Genomic DNA, 14387 nt, shown 5'->3' with positions numbered 1-14387 from the left:
CCACAGCGGTAGTACCGCTGTAGCCCCTAGCCGTAGTACCGCTGCGGCTTCGTGCTAGTACCGCCTCGATTCGAGGGGTCTTTTTCCGTGTCGGGTTTTACGGTACTAGCCGCGGCAGTGGGGGCGGTAGTACCGCTCGTGTGCGGTAGTACCGCCTTGACCACCGCAGTAGTACCGCTCTGGGCCCAGCGGCAGTACCGCGAGGGGGAGCGGTAGTACCGCTGGCCAAGCGGTAGTACCGCTCTTTGCGGGGCTGAAGTGGGGGGTAACGGTTGGATTGCCTCCCCCACTATAAAAGGGGGTCTTCTTCCCCAAAGTTGACTTACCTCTTCCCCCAAAAGCTCCATTGTTGCTCCAAGCTCCATTTTCGCCCGATCTCTCTCCCTAGCCAATCAAACTTGTTGATTTGCTCAGGATTGGTTGAGAAGGCCCCGATCTACACTTCCACCAAGAGAAATTTGATTTCCCCCACTTATCCGTAGCGGATCTTGTTACTCTTGGGTGTTTGAGCACCCTAGACGGTTGAGGTCACCGCGGAGCCATAGTCCATTGTGGTGAAGCTTTATGGTGTTGTTGGGAGCCTCCAATTAAGTTGTGGAGATTGCCCCAACCTTGTTTGTAAAGGTTCGGTCGCCGCCTTCAAGGGCACCAATAGTGGAATCACGGCATCTCGCATTGTGTGAGGGCGTGAGGAGAATACGGTGGCCCTAGTGGCTTCTTGGGGAGCATTGTGCCTCCACACCGCTCTAACGGAGACATACTTCCCCTCAAAAGGAAGGAACTTCGGTAACACATCCTTGTCTCCACCGGCTTCACTCTTGGTTATCTCTTACCTTTACTTGTGCACGCTTATATTGTGTTGTATCCCTGTCTTGCTTGTGCGTTTGTTGTTGTTGCATCATATAGGTTGCTCACCTAGTTGCATATCTAGACAACCTACTTTGATGCAAAGTTTAAATTGGTAAAGAAAAGCTAAAAATTGTTAGTTGCCTATTCACCCCCCTCTAGTCAACTATATCGATCCTTTCAATTGGTATCAGAGCCTCGTCTCTTTATTAAGGACTTTACCGTCCAAAGAGTATGGTTGACGTCGTAGACGGTGTGGAGGAGCACTCCGGTGTGAATCCGGTCTCGTCTACGGGAGATGGGGGAACCGCGGTCTCTCGTGAGGAATTCAATGTGGCGTTGGACACATTGAAAACCTCCATGACGACCGAGGTCGAAAGCATGTTTAATAAATTCTTAGAAGGGCTTAAACTTTCCACCGCACCGTTGAAAGTGGGTGATCCCGCTAACAAGGTGACGGATGCTACCTCCGACAAGGGGGAAGCTACTAGCGAGAAAGCTCCTTCTTCTAGTGGTAAAAATGGGACCGGCATCTTTGCCCATGTGGAACCTCCACCTGTCTATGGTGGACCGCTCCCTTCCACTCATTTGAATCATGCCGGCCCGGCCCCTAAGATTGAGAAGAATGTAGATTTTGATTCTTGGGTCTATCGTTTTAAGCGTCATTTAAATCATGTGAACACTAACCTTTGGAGAATCATTGAAGAAGGTTTTTATCCGCATGACCGAAGTAACTTCACTCCTAGAGAAGTTGTGGATCATCAATTCAATGAGAATGCTCTCTTCATCATCCAAGAAGCAATCCCACCCGAAGATCTTCCTCATCTCCGGCCTTACACCGTGGCCAAAGATGCTTGGCTCCAAGTTGTTTCCCTCTATCGGGGAAGCGCAAGCATTCAACGCTCCAACTATGAAGTGGTGCAAGATGAAGCCGACGAGTTTGCAATGAAAGAAGATGAAGAACCTCGTGAGCTTTTTCGGAGAGTAACCAAACTCGCGGTCTCTCTCCGAGATCATGGAAGTAAGGACACGGATGACAATTGGATCAAGCGCAAATTCCTCAAGGCAATGATGCCCTACCACAAAGCCATGTCCTCCGTAATTCGTCAAAGGCCGGACTTCCACACCTTGTCATCAAGTGAAGTGTTGGATGAGTTTGTTGCTATGAGCATCTTGGACAAGACCGCCGACAATGCGGTTCTTCGCTCTCAAAGAGTAAAGAAGCCCAACCTTGCTCTAAAGGCCAAGGTTAGTATGGAGGAAGAGGATGAAGAGGAAGAAGAGGAGGGCAACCTCGAAGATACGAAGTATGCCTATCATGAACACATGGCTCTTGCTTCAAGGCAATTTTGGAGCAAGAAGAACACAAGGCCAAACTTCAACAAGAACAATTCAAGTGGCGCAAAGGGCAAGCAACGAGTGAGGACTTGCTTCAATTGTGGCAATGTGAGCCACTTTGTTGCGGAGTGCCCTTACGAGAAGAGGGAGGACAATGGTGGCAAGCTCATTAGAAAGGACAAGGCCAAGTCGTTCCCCAACAAGAGCAACTTCACCAAGAAGACTCCTCCCAAGGCATTGGTGGTACAAGAAGAGTACAATGAGGATGATGACGATGATGAAGATGGTGAGTCGGTTGCCATGGCCTCCGTTGCCATTGCGAAGACTCCACGGATGTCTCTCTTCGACTCACCCAATGAGAACATCACCGCCAAGTGCCTCATGGCTAAAGCCACCAACAAGGTAACCCCCAACATCAAAACTACCATCATTAATCATCCTTGTTCGACGGATAGCATTGATGAACATGAGGGGACAAATGTGGAGGAAAATGAGTTTGAGACCTTTATGGGTAAACTCAGGGTAAATCCAAGAAGCACTTCGTTGCTCTCTTGGAAAAACTTGGTGAAGCCAATGACATGATCGAGGCTCACGAAGATACCATCTCTAAGATGGAGGGGCATAGTCGTGACTATGCCGATGAGATTTCGGATCTTTCCAATGCTCTTGACGAAGAGCGTGGTCTTCGTTTGGCTCTTGAGGAGTCATACAACGATGATCATGCTAAGTTAAAGAAAGATCTTGATCATGCTCTTGTTGTGTCTCGTGTGCTAAACTCCGAGAAGGCAAAACTTGGGGTTGATCTTGCTAGACTTAAAGAGCAGTTTGACATTCTTGACAAGGCTCACAAAGTCTTGAAGGGTGTTCATGCTAGCCTCAAGGAGTCTCATGGTCAACTCCAAGTAAAGCTAACTAAGGAGAAAGCCACCTTTCCTCATATGGTGTTAATTGATAATGCAAATGCTACTAACCCTTGTTGTGAGCATGTGCATCTTGTTGAGGAGAATGCTAAGTTGAAGGAGCAACTTGAGAAAGGCCTTGTGTCATGCATACAAGGTGAGAAGAACCTCAACGACCTTTTGAGAAACCAAAAGGAAGTTGTGGCCAAGGAGGGATTGGGTTCGCACCCAAGCCCAAGAACAAGAAGAAGAATGACAAGACCACACGACCTCCTCCTGTCAAGCAAACTTTTGTGAAGGAGGGAGAGGGTGCTTCCAAGGAGAAGAAGAACAATGCGAAGGGTGACGGTGTCAAGAAGGGCAATACCACCCCATCCAACAAAGCCGGCGACTTTAATCCTTCTTATGTGTTATGCCGTGCTAGTGATGGGCATGTTTATGCCAAATTTGTTGGTTCTCCTCATGAGTACATTGAATGGTCTATTTGGGTTCCTAAGACCCTTGTTACTAACATCAAAGGACCCATTACAAAATGGGTACCTAAAAACAAGCATTGATCTCTTGTAGGTGTTTGCTTCCGGTGGGGGATCATGGTTGCTCGATAGTGGAGCTACAAATCATATGACCGGAAGCAAGGACTTGGTGGTGGACGTGCACAAGATTCCATCTATGCCCACCAATGTCGAGTGGGGTGATGCCTCGTCCTCTAAGGTATTGGGACTCGGCAAAGTAGTCATTTCTCATGATCTCACGATCGAGAAAGTCATGCTTGTTGAGTCCCTTGCATACAATTTACTTTCCGTTCGTCAACTTGCTATCATGGGCTTTGCCACCTTCTTTGATATTGATACCGTGGCCCTCTTGTGGAGCAAGACTCTTAAAGTAGCCTTTGTTGGGCATGTCGAGAACGGTCTCTATGTGATTAACTTTTCGGAGCGACCCACTAAGACCGCGACATGCCTAATGGCTAAAGTTGACGTGGGATGGCTTTGGCATCGCCGTTTAGCCCATGTCAATATGAGATCTTTGCAAAGTCTTCTCAAGGGGGACCATGTCCGTGGACTAACGAACGTTAGTTTTGCTAAAGATCGTGCTTGCAGTGCTTGTATCGAAGGAAAGCTTCATGAGAAGGCTCACCCTCCCACGACTCTCATTTACTCGAAGAGGCCTTTGGAGCTCCTTCATTTGGATCTCTTTGGGCCTCCATCCTTTGATAGTCTTGGGGGTAGAAAGTATTGCTTGGTAATTGTGGATGACTATTCAAGATACACTTGGGTGTATTTCTTCAAGAGGAAGAGTGAGACCCAACAAACCGTCATTGACTTTGCAAATGAAGCCCAACGTCAACACAATGCAAAGATCTTGACAATAAGAAGTGACAACGGCACCGAGTTCAAGAACTACACCTTGGATGAGTTTCTTAGTGATGAGGGGATCAAGCATCAATATTCCGCACCTTACACCCCTCAACAAAACGGTGTTGCGGAGAGGAAGAACCGGACGTTGATGGATGCCGCAAGGACCATGATGGCGGAGTTCAAGTCTCCATACAACTTTTGGGCCGAAGCCATCAACACCGCGTGTCATGCATCCAATCGGCTCTACCTCCGCAAGGGCTTGAACAAGACTCCATATGAGATACTCACCGGTAACAAGCCCAACCTCAAGTACTTTCGGGTGTTCGGGTGTAAGTGTTTCATTCTCAAGAAAGGTGTTCGGTTGTCTAAATTTGAGGCTAGAGCATATGAGGGCATATTTGTTGGTTATGCTACAAACTCTCATGCTTACCGTGTCCTCAATAAATCCACGGGACTTATTGAGGAGACGTGTAACGTGGAGTTTGATGAGAATAACGGCTCCCAAGTGGAGCAAAGTGGCACTTGTGATGTAGGTGATGAAATTCCTCCTCAAGCCATAAGAAGAATGGGTGTTGGTTTTATCCTACCCATTGAGGAACCCCTTGTGGCCGAAGGAGAAGGACAATGCTCCACTCAAGTGGAGCCATCACCAACCCAAGGCCCACACGCTTCCGAAGAACAAAGTGAAGGCCCTCAACCTCATGAACAAGACCAAGGGCAAAATCATGATCAAGACGGTGGAGACACACCAAGTGATGCCCAAGGTCAAGTTCTCTCCTCCGAGCAAGTTCAAGATCAAGAACAAGCTCAAGACGGCGCTCAAGATGATCAAGTGACCGCTCCTCAACTCACCTCCGAGGAGGAATTGGAGCGTCGTGCCGCCAAGATTGCTTCCAAGCTCTCCACCAAGGGTCATCTCATGAAGAATGTGCTTGGAAGCATTCAAAAGGGGGTAAGCACTCGTAGACAATTGGCAAACTATTGTGAACATCACGCGTTTGTCTCTTGTGTGGAACCCCAAAAGGTATATGAAGCTCTCGAAGATCCGGATTGGCTCAATGCCATGCATGAAGAACTCAACAACTTCGAGTACAACAAGGTGTGGAGATTAGTGCCAAGGCCAACGGGGAACCACAATGTCATTGGAACGAAGTGGATATTCAAGAACAAGCAAGATGCTCATGGGACCATCATCCGCAACAAGGCACGATTGGTGGCACAAGGCTACTCCCAAGTCGAGGGTATCGACTACGGTGAAACCTTTGCTCCCGTTGCTCGCCTTGAATCTATTCGTTTGTTGATTGCTTATGCTTCTCATCACAACTTTAAGTTGCAACAAATGGATGTGAAGAGTGCTTTTCTTAATGGACCTATTAATGAGTTGGTGTATGTCAAGCAACCCCCCGGGTTCGAGGATCCCTACTTTCCCGATCATGTGTATCAACTCGATAAGGCACTCTATGGCCTTAAACAAGCCCCACGTGCGTGGTATGACCACCTTACCGAGTTGTTACAAGATCGTGGGTTTGAAGTTGGGCTAATCGACCCCACTCTTTTTACTAAGAAGGTCAAAGGGGAGTTGTTTGTGTGCCAACTATATGTTGATGACATTATCTTTGGTTCCCCTAACAAAGCTTTCAATGAGGAATTTGCCGCACTCATGACCTCAAAGTTCAAGATGTCTTCCATGGGAGAGTTGAAGTTCTTTCTCGGTTTCGAAGTAAAGCAAAGAAGAGAAGGAACCTTCATCAACCAAGCCAAATACACTCAAGACATGCTCAAGAGATTCAAGCTAAGTGATGTCAAGCCGGCGTCCACTCCAATGCCCACCAAGTGCCAACTTGACATCGATCCCAATGGTAAAGCGGTGGATCAAAAGGTATATCGCTCCATGATTGGTTCATTACTTTACCTTTGTGCATCTAGACCGGATATCATGTTGAGTGTGGGAATTTGTGCACGTTTTCAAGCCGCACCTAAGGAAAGCCACTTTGTGGCGGTCAAGCGAATCTTTCGATATTTGGCTCATACCCCAAACTTTGGCTTATGGTACCCAAGAGGAGCAAACTTCAAGCTTGTAGGGTATTCGGACTCCGATTGGGCGGGAGACAAAGTGGATAGGAAGTCCACTTCCGGAGGGTGCCAATTTCTTGGTTGCTCTTTGGTAAGTTGGTCTTCTAAAAAGCAAAGTTGTGTGTCTCTCTCGTCCACCGAAGCGGAGTATGTGGCGGCCGGGAGTTGTTGTGCACAACTCTTATGGATGAGGCAAACTTTAAAGGATTACGGTGTCATTTGTGACAAAGTGCCTCTTTGGTGTGACAATGAAAGTGCCATCAAGATTTCTCTCAACCCGGTGCAACACTTCAAGACGAAGCATATTGAGATTCGGTATCACTTCATCCGGGATCATATTAGGCGAGGGGAGATCGAGCTCAACTATGTCAACACTCATGATAACCTTGCAGATATTTTCACGAAGCCATTGGATGAAGCAAGATTTCGCGAGTTAAGGCATGAGCTAAATATCATTGATTCGAGCAATGTGGTTTGAACCTTTGCACACCCCTCACATTCATCATGCATTCTTGTCTAGGTGTAGGCATGGACATAGGGGGAGTGTTGTTCTCTAAATGAACTCTTCCTCCCCCCATAATGCATAAACTAATCTCACTCTTTCACATTAGCCATTTTTGATGGTACTTGTGCTTCAAAGACGAGTTTTGGTCATGGGCCCAAGGATAATTCTTCGCGGTGCCATACCAATTGACTCAAACATAGGTGGCCTCGGCCACCGCCCCTTTCTTGAAGGGGTGTGTCTTCTGACCTCTTGCTAGTGTTCTTTGGGTGTCTCTTGGTTTTCTCTTCTTGCCGTCATTTTCTTTTCTTTTCTTTTGTGCCGTGCTTGTTGAGTCTAGTTTTGAGTTGCGCTGGGCGGTACTACCGCTGTTGCTGCGCGGTACTACCGCTTAGGTGCATAAGCGGTACTACCGCCCTCAGCCGCGGTACTACCGCACTAAGCGGTACTACCGCCCATCACCGCGGTACTACCGCTGAGGGGCGGGACCAGGGGGTTAAGTCGTGGGCAGGGGTGGTTTCCTCCCCCCATACCCATTTGCTTCGTCCCCTCGTTCCTCTTCGTCTCTCCAGTGCCATCTCGCCGCGGGAGGGCTCCGGCGGCCCTCCGTCTCCGGACCGTTTCTCTCCTTTTCCCTCGGTGGAGTCGATCCCCACCTCGTCCTCTTGCCATGGATGCCGGTATTGCCCCCGTTCCTCTTCTCTTCTTGTCTAGTTTTCAGATCTCGTGTTTTAGGGGCAATAGTGGTTGCATCTCTAGATTTTTGGCCAAATCTAGGCTTGAGTAGGTTGGAGAAGGCAACTAGACTCTTTGGATTGGTGTTTGGTAGGTTTATTTTTGAATTTGGCATCCCCGGTAGTGCCGGATCTGTCCACGGCAGTAGGGATCCTCCGTGCCCCGTCTCGGGCGGTACTACCGCCCCTCCTGCGCGGTACTACCGCGCGAGCGGCACTAAGCCGTACTACCGCCCATATGGCGCGGTACTACCGCTGGAGCGGTACTGCCGCTGTGCAGGCGCGGTACTACCGCCGGATGCCCAGTTCCATCATTCCCTACCGCATGTTGATCCATGTTTGTTGTGTTTATTTGGTTTTGATCGTTCCTTCTGGTTGTTTCGTGTGTCCGTGTGTTTGGTTCCAGGTGATGAACATCCTGAGCAGCAAGTCCGCCGTGTCAACCCCGGGCGTTCAACGTCAAAGCGGTACCGCTCATCTGAGTCTGCAGGTGGTTCTTCCAGTGCTCCACCGCCGCCAGTGGGTGCTTCCTCAAGTGCTAATCCTCATCTCAAGAAGAAGACTGCCAACAGGCCGAAGTCAACTGGCAAGAAGGTGACTGAGATGACTGCCAAGGAATTCTGGGACAGGCGTCGCCGCAACCCATATGAGGAAGACCAAGAATCCAACCTTGTCAATCGCCCGTTCTGGAACCGGTTTCAGTATGCCACCTACTTTGACGTGATAAAGGCTAAGAAGAACCTCTTTGTCAATGTTCATTCCATCAACATGGATGCTATGGAGAAGGACCCGGAGTACTTTGGTGATGCCCTTCAGATGTGCTCTCAGTTGAACATTCTCAGGATCATGCAGTTCAACAAGGACTTTGATGCAGATTTGGTGGCTCAGTTCTATGCCACTGTCCACCTAGGAACTGATGTAGACAGGACTCTGACTTGGATGACTAATGGGAAGTTGCTAGCTGTCAAGTGGAAGGCCTTCATGGAGTTGCTTGAGGTGGAAGATCAAGGGCTCGAGACTCCAGTCGGGTTCCGTCCTCACCACAATGTTACCTCCACTCACAAGCAAGCCCTCTGGCCCTACTGTACTCTGAAGATCAACCCTGAGACCAAGAAGGAAACCTATGAGCTGTCTGCCTTTCTGGACATCCTTCACCGTATCTTCCGCGAGACTCTCTTCCCTCGTATCGGGAATCTGGACATGGTTCACTCCTATCTCGTGGACATGCTTCTCTTCTGCCAGCGTGAGAAGGAAGCAAACACTGGCGAGTCCCTGGACATCTCTCATGTTATGTGGTCTGAACTTCTGTCTGCTGTTTCTGAGCGCAAGTGCCCGATTTATGCTCCGTTTATCATGTTGCTCATTGAGAAGGCCTGGAGAAGTACCTATCCCGAGGAATTGCTGGAAACTGGAGAGTTGGTTTCTCATGAGATCAAGCGTCTGAGGAAGAAGGACAATTGGGGCACCTCCGTTCCTAAATCTGGGGTTCCTTCTTCTGCTGCTGCCATGGAGACCGAGGGCGAGGCTGATACTGGTGTTGACCATGACTATGTGCCTTCTGAGGCAGAGCCCTCTTGGGCAAAGAAGCTCAAGCTCAAGATGAAGAAGCTGTTCTGCATGGAGTCTCACGGTCAGTACATGACACATGTGGCTGAGAAGAATGCCAGGGGACGCCACAAGGAGCTTATGCGTCAGTTAGGTGCGACAGTCACCAGCGGCTCTGAGGGTCACATCACTGAGGAGGAGGAGTGGATCCAGCAGCACTGTCCGTGGACCGATTCAGATGCCGAGCAGTTTCCGACCGAGGACGGCGGTGCAGACGATCACGCGGAGTACTGATGTTCGAGATCCTCAGCATGCTCTCACCTGGAGCCGTAGGAGCGCTCTTTGCCCCTTTTGGTGTCTCGATGCCAAAGGGGGAGAGAGTTTAGGGATTTGCGTCGTTGTGTTGCGAGTGTGTCTGTGTGCTTTCGTTGTGTTTGCTTCCATTTGCTTTGTTTGGTTTTGTGTTCCGTGAGACCTAAGTTCCAGACATATGGTGTGAGACATATGCTACCTTATCCTTATCATATCTTTATCTATGTCTCTTGTCATTTAGTATCTCATGAGTAGCATGCTTACTATGTCATATTTCCTGCTCTCATGTATCACGCTTAGGTTGTTGGTCTCTAAAATACAGGGGGAGTGTTGATCCTAGTATGTGTGCCGTGCAGTCCAAAGCACTTATCTTGATGGCACACATCTAGGGGGAGCCCGTCTATATTTTAGAGATTTGGGGTCTGCTTATGTCCTTTGTCTGTTCCCGTTTGTGCAAATCCCGTATTGTCATCAATCCACCAAAAAGGGGGAGATTGTAAGGGCATTTGTATCCCTTAGATGTTTTGGTGATTGATGACAATGCTTTTGCGGACTAATCGTGTGCATTGAGTTTTTCAGAGATTCATCCTTTGGCACGAGACGATTCCCTCCCCTCGGAGTTTGAAGCGAAGACGGTGTAGTACTTTCGAATTAGTTTGGTGGACTAGTTTCGTAGGGATCACCGTACTATCAAGAGGAGGTCCGCTTTGGAAAGGCTAGGGTGGAATCATCACGTACACTTCCTTTGCACACCCTCCGAGCCTTTCCGCTTCGTTGATGAGCTCGTTCCCCTCTCTCAGTGTGCCCTCTCTGGTCCCAGCGGTAGTACCGCAGGCCAGAGCGGTAGTACCGCTTGGGTGCTACAAGCGGCAGTACCGCTCCACAGCGGTAGTACCGCTGTAGCCCCCAGCCGTAGTACCGCTGCGGCTTCGTGCTAGTACCGCCTCGATTCGAGGGGTCTTTTTCCGTGTCGGGTTTTACGGTACTAGCCGCGGCAGTGGGGGCGGTAGTACCGCTCGTGTGCGGTAGTACCGCCCTAACCACAGCGGAGTACCGCTCTGGGCCCAGCGGCAGTACCGCGAGGGTGAGCGGTAGTACCGCTGGCCAAGCGGTAGTACCGCTCTCTGCGGGGCTGAAGTGGGGGTAACGGTTGGATTGCTTCCCCCACTATAAAAGGGGGTCTTCTTCCTCAAAGTTGACCTACCTCTTCCCCCAAAAGCTCCATTGTTGCTCCAAGCTCCATTTTCGCCCGATCTCTCTCCCTAGCCAATCAAACTTGTTGATTTGCTCGGGATTGGTTGAGAGGGCCCCGATCTACACTTCCACCAAGAGATATTTGATTTCCCCCACTTATCCCTAGCGGATCTTGTTACTCTTGGGTGTTTGAGCACCCTAGACGGTTGAGGTCACCGGGAGCCATAGTCCATTGTGGTGAAGCTTTGTGGTATTGTTGGGAGCCTCCAATTAAGTTGTGGATATTGCCCCAACCTTGTTTGTAAAGGTTCGGTCGCCGCCTTCAAGGGCATCAATAGTGGAATCACGGCATCTCGCATTGTGTGAGGGCGTGAGGAGAATACGGTGGCCCTAGTGGCTTCTTGGGGAGCATTGTGCCTCCACACCGCTCTAACGGAGACGTACTTCCCCTCAAAAGGAAGGAACTTCGGTAACACATCCTTGTCTCCACCGGCTCCACTCTTGGTTATCTCTTACCTTTACTTGTGCACGCTTATATTGTGTTGTATCCCTTTCTTGCTTGTGCGTTTGTTGTTGTTGCATCATATAGGTTGCTCACCGAGTTGCATATCTAGACAACCTACTTTGATGCAAAGTTTAAATTGGTAAAGAAAAGCTAAAGATTGTTAGTTGCCTATTCACCCCCCCTCTAGTCAACTATATCGATCCTTTCACATGGGATAAGCTACTCGAATTGTAAAAGATGAAAATTACACGTTGAAATAGTTGAAGTCATGCTTAATTACGAAAAAAACACTTGTCGTCGTTGCGCACCGTTTTAACATCGAAGGTCTCCTGGAGCTTAATGCCAAAGCGTCGATCTTCGTCCAGGTGAGGCCTGTCGCACAGACCTCGGTCGTCGTTGCACCAGCTGCACTCCCCCGGGAGACTTTCATCGTCTGATGACGACATTTCCTACGTTCATAATTCAAAGATTAAACTTATGCAATTCAGTATATGTACTACAAAAATTAAATTAGATCATTATTATTCATCACGGGTTGACTATCGGTCTGTCGAGTCTTTTTCTTGAAAACTCTCAGCTCGCGTGGTGTATACATTCGACCGTTGGTGGTGGTGGAGACTCTCACTCACTGATTCCTCTTGACATTTGCGACCGTCGGTGATGGTCGTTACTCCTCCTTCCCCTAGTGCATAACAAAGGTCTAGCACCCGGAGAAGAAGGAGAAACGACTCCCACGACAACAGTCGGGCTTCTTCGTCCTCTCTCATATATGGTGGATACACTCCCTCACTGATTTTTCGACCTTCGGTGATGGAGCCTCGACAGACTTAAAGTCAACCCGAAATGTCGTTTAATTATTTTTTTAGAAAATCCATGCCACTCGATATTTCCTACATATTCTAGCACAAGTCATGCCAGAATTCACGAAAAAATTCGGCATGACCTTTGCTAAAAAAGGACATATCGAGCGCCTGAAAATTGCTGGAACGGAAATTAATCAACACTCTGGCAAAACATAGGCCACTATAGGAGGTGTAACCTGCAAACATGGCCGGCCACTTGGGCAAGCACATATCCTATTTGAGCAACACAACATACACATGTTTATATCTACATCATATGGGCAAGCACATATCTAAATCGTAAAATAAATTAGTATTCATTCAATAAGCAAAACTAAATCATCTCTTTCGTCCATACATTGTCGAATATTATCACTAATAGATCTCAAATAGTATCATACATATAACATCACTAATATAGCTAAAACCGTAGCGAACGACGGGTATCAGCGCGGGCGGTGGACACCCAAATAGAAGGAACCATCACAGGATCATAGCTCCAGTGAGATCCCTGAAGAACCTCCCAGGTATTGGAGAACCTGCCCTCCAACGCAACCATGTAGCGACGGACGTGCTCGTCCTCCTCGCTGACACGGTGACGTACCACCACCGCAGGATCGTCAAGCCTCCGCACCGTCATTGGCCCACGCGACCGCCACCAAAGAAGGTTCGGGTCAACGATGGGATGGCTCCTCACCAAGCTGCCCCCCAGAAGGTAGCACCTCCCAATACCAGCCCGGCGGAGCCCAATCCCGGACATGGCTCCTCACCAAGCCCAGGCCTCCTCTGCCGAGTAGACGACGAGGATGCGGGATAGACATCATCGACGTCGATGCGGGAATAATTGCTTTAACTAAAAAAATAACAACAAATGTGACACCTAAAACACCTAAATTCTACTAACTACACCTAATTAAAAACCTACATTTTGAACATGATTCGATCATAACTAGGGTTCATACTACATTATTCTAAGATTAAACACCTAAAATACCTAAATTAAATTAACAACATGGGGTGGCTGGTCTCACCTTGATCGAGGTCGGAGGGGGTCGGTGACGGGGACGACGGCGGGGATGATGCAGGGGCTCCTTGATTTCTGCAAAAACAAAATATAAACAAAAACATTATTATCGTCATCTTAGGACTTAGTGAAACTCCATAAGCCACATTTAATTATTCTATTCAAATTTACTTATAATTTCCTATTCTTTTTAAATTTACTTATTCAAATTTTCTAAAAAATTCCTATTCTATTCAAAAGACCTATATTTACTTATTTTTTCAATTTCATATTTTATTCTATTCAAATTTACTTATTCAAAATTTCTAAAAATTTCCTATTCTATTCAAAAGACCTACATTTACTTATTCTTTTCAAATTCATATTTTATTCTATTCGAATTTACTTATTCAAAATTTCTAAAGATTTCCTATTCTATTCAAAAGACCTACATTTACTAATTTTTTTTTCAATTTCATATTTTATTCTATTCAAATTACTTATTCAAATTTTCTAAAAACAAAATATACTAAAAACCTACATTTACTTAAAAAATCAAAAAGTTATAAAACTTCCTATTCTATTTACAGAAAGGGGGAGGAGGAGGTGGTGGAGGAGGAGAGAGCAGGAGGGGGAGGAGGAGGAGGGGCCACCGCCGGAGAGGGAGGAGGAGGGGTCCGCCGGGGGAGAGGGAGGAGGAGGGGGCCGCCGGGGGAGAGGGAGGAGGAGGTGGGAGGAGGAGGGGGAGGAGGAGGGAGGCATCTTGGGGGTGGAGGAGGAGGACGATGACGGATGAGGAGGGACGGAGGAAGGACGACGGCGGCGACGGCGACGGAGGCGACAGGGGCGACGATGTGAGTGTGAGGGGGACGTGCGCGGGGCGTTGGATAAGGCCCTTTAGTCGTAGCGCTTGTCCCTAACAAGCGCTACTGCTATGATCAATAGCAGTAGCGCTTTTGTGGGACAAGCTCTACTAGTATACCTAGCCTGCCGGCAACGGTGTGGCAATTATAGTAGCAACGTGTTTTGTAACTACAGCGCTACTGCTATGTTCATAGTAGCAGCGCTCTTTATTTCCAAGCGCTACCGATACTTAGTAGCAGCGCTTGCTTCTAAACAGCGCTACTGGCAAGCTCCTGTGTATAAGGTTTTTCCTAGTAGTGCATGTTGGAAATATGCCTTAGAGGCAATAATAAATGGTTATTATTATATTTCTTTGTTCATGATAATTGTCTA

This window comes from Triticum aestivum, chromosome 6D, assembly GCF_018294505.1.
Source record: "Triticum aestivum cultivar Chinese Spring chromosome 6D, IWGSC CS RefSeq v2.1, whole genome shotgun sequence".
Lineage (NCBI taxonomy): Eukaryota > Viridiplantae > Streptophyta > Magnoliopsida > Poales > Poaceae > Triticum > Triticum aestivum.
The sequence above is the reverse complement of the archived record's forward strand: the minus strand, read 5'-3'. Positions refer to the sequence as shown.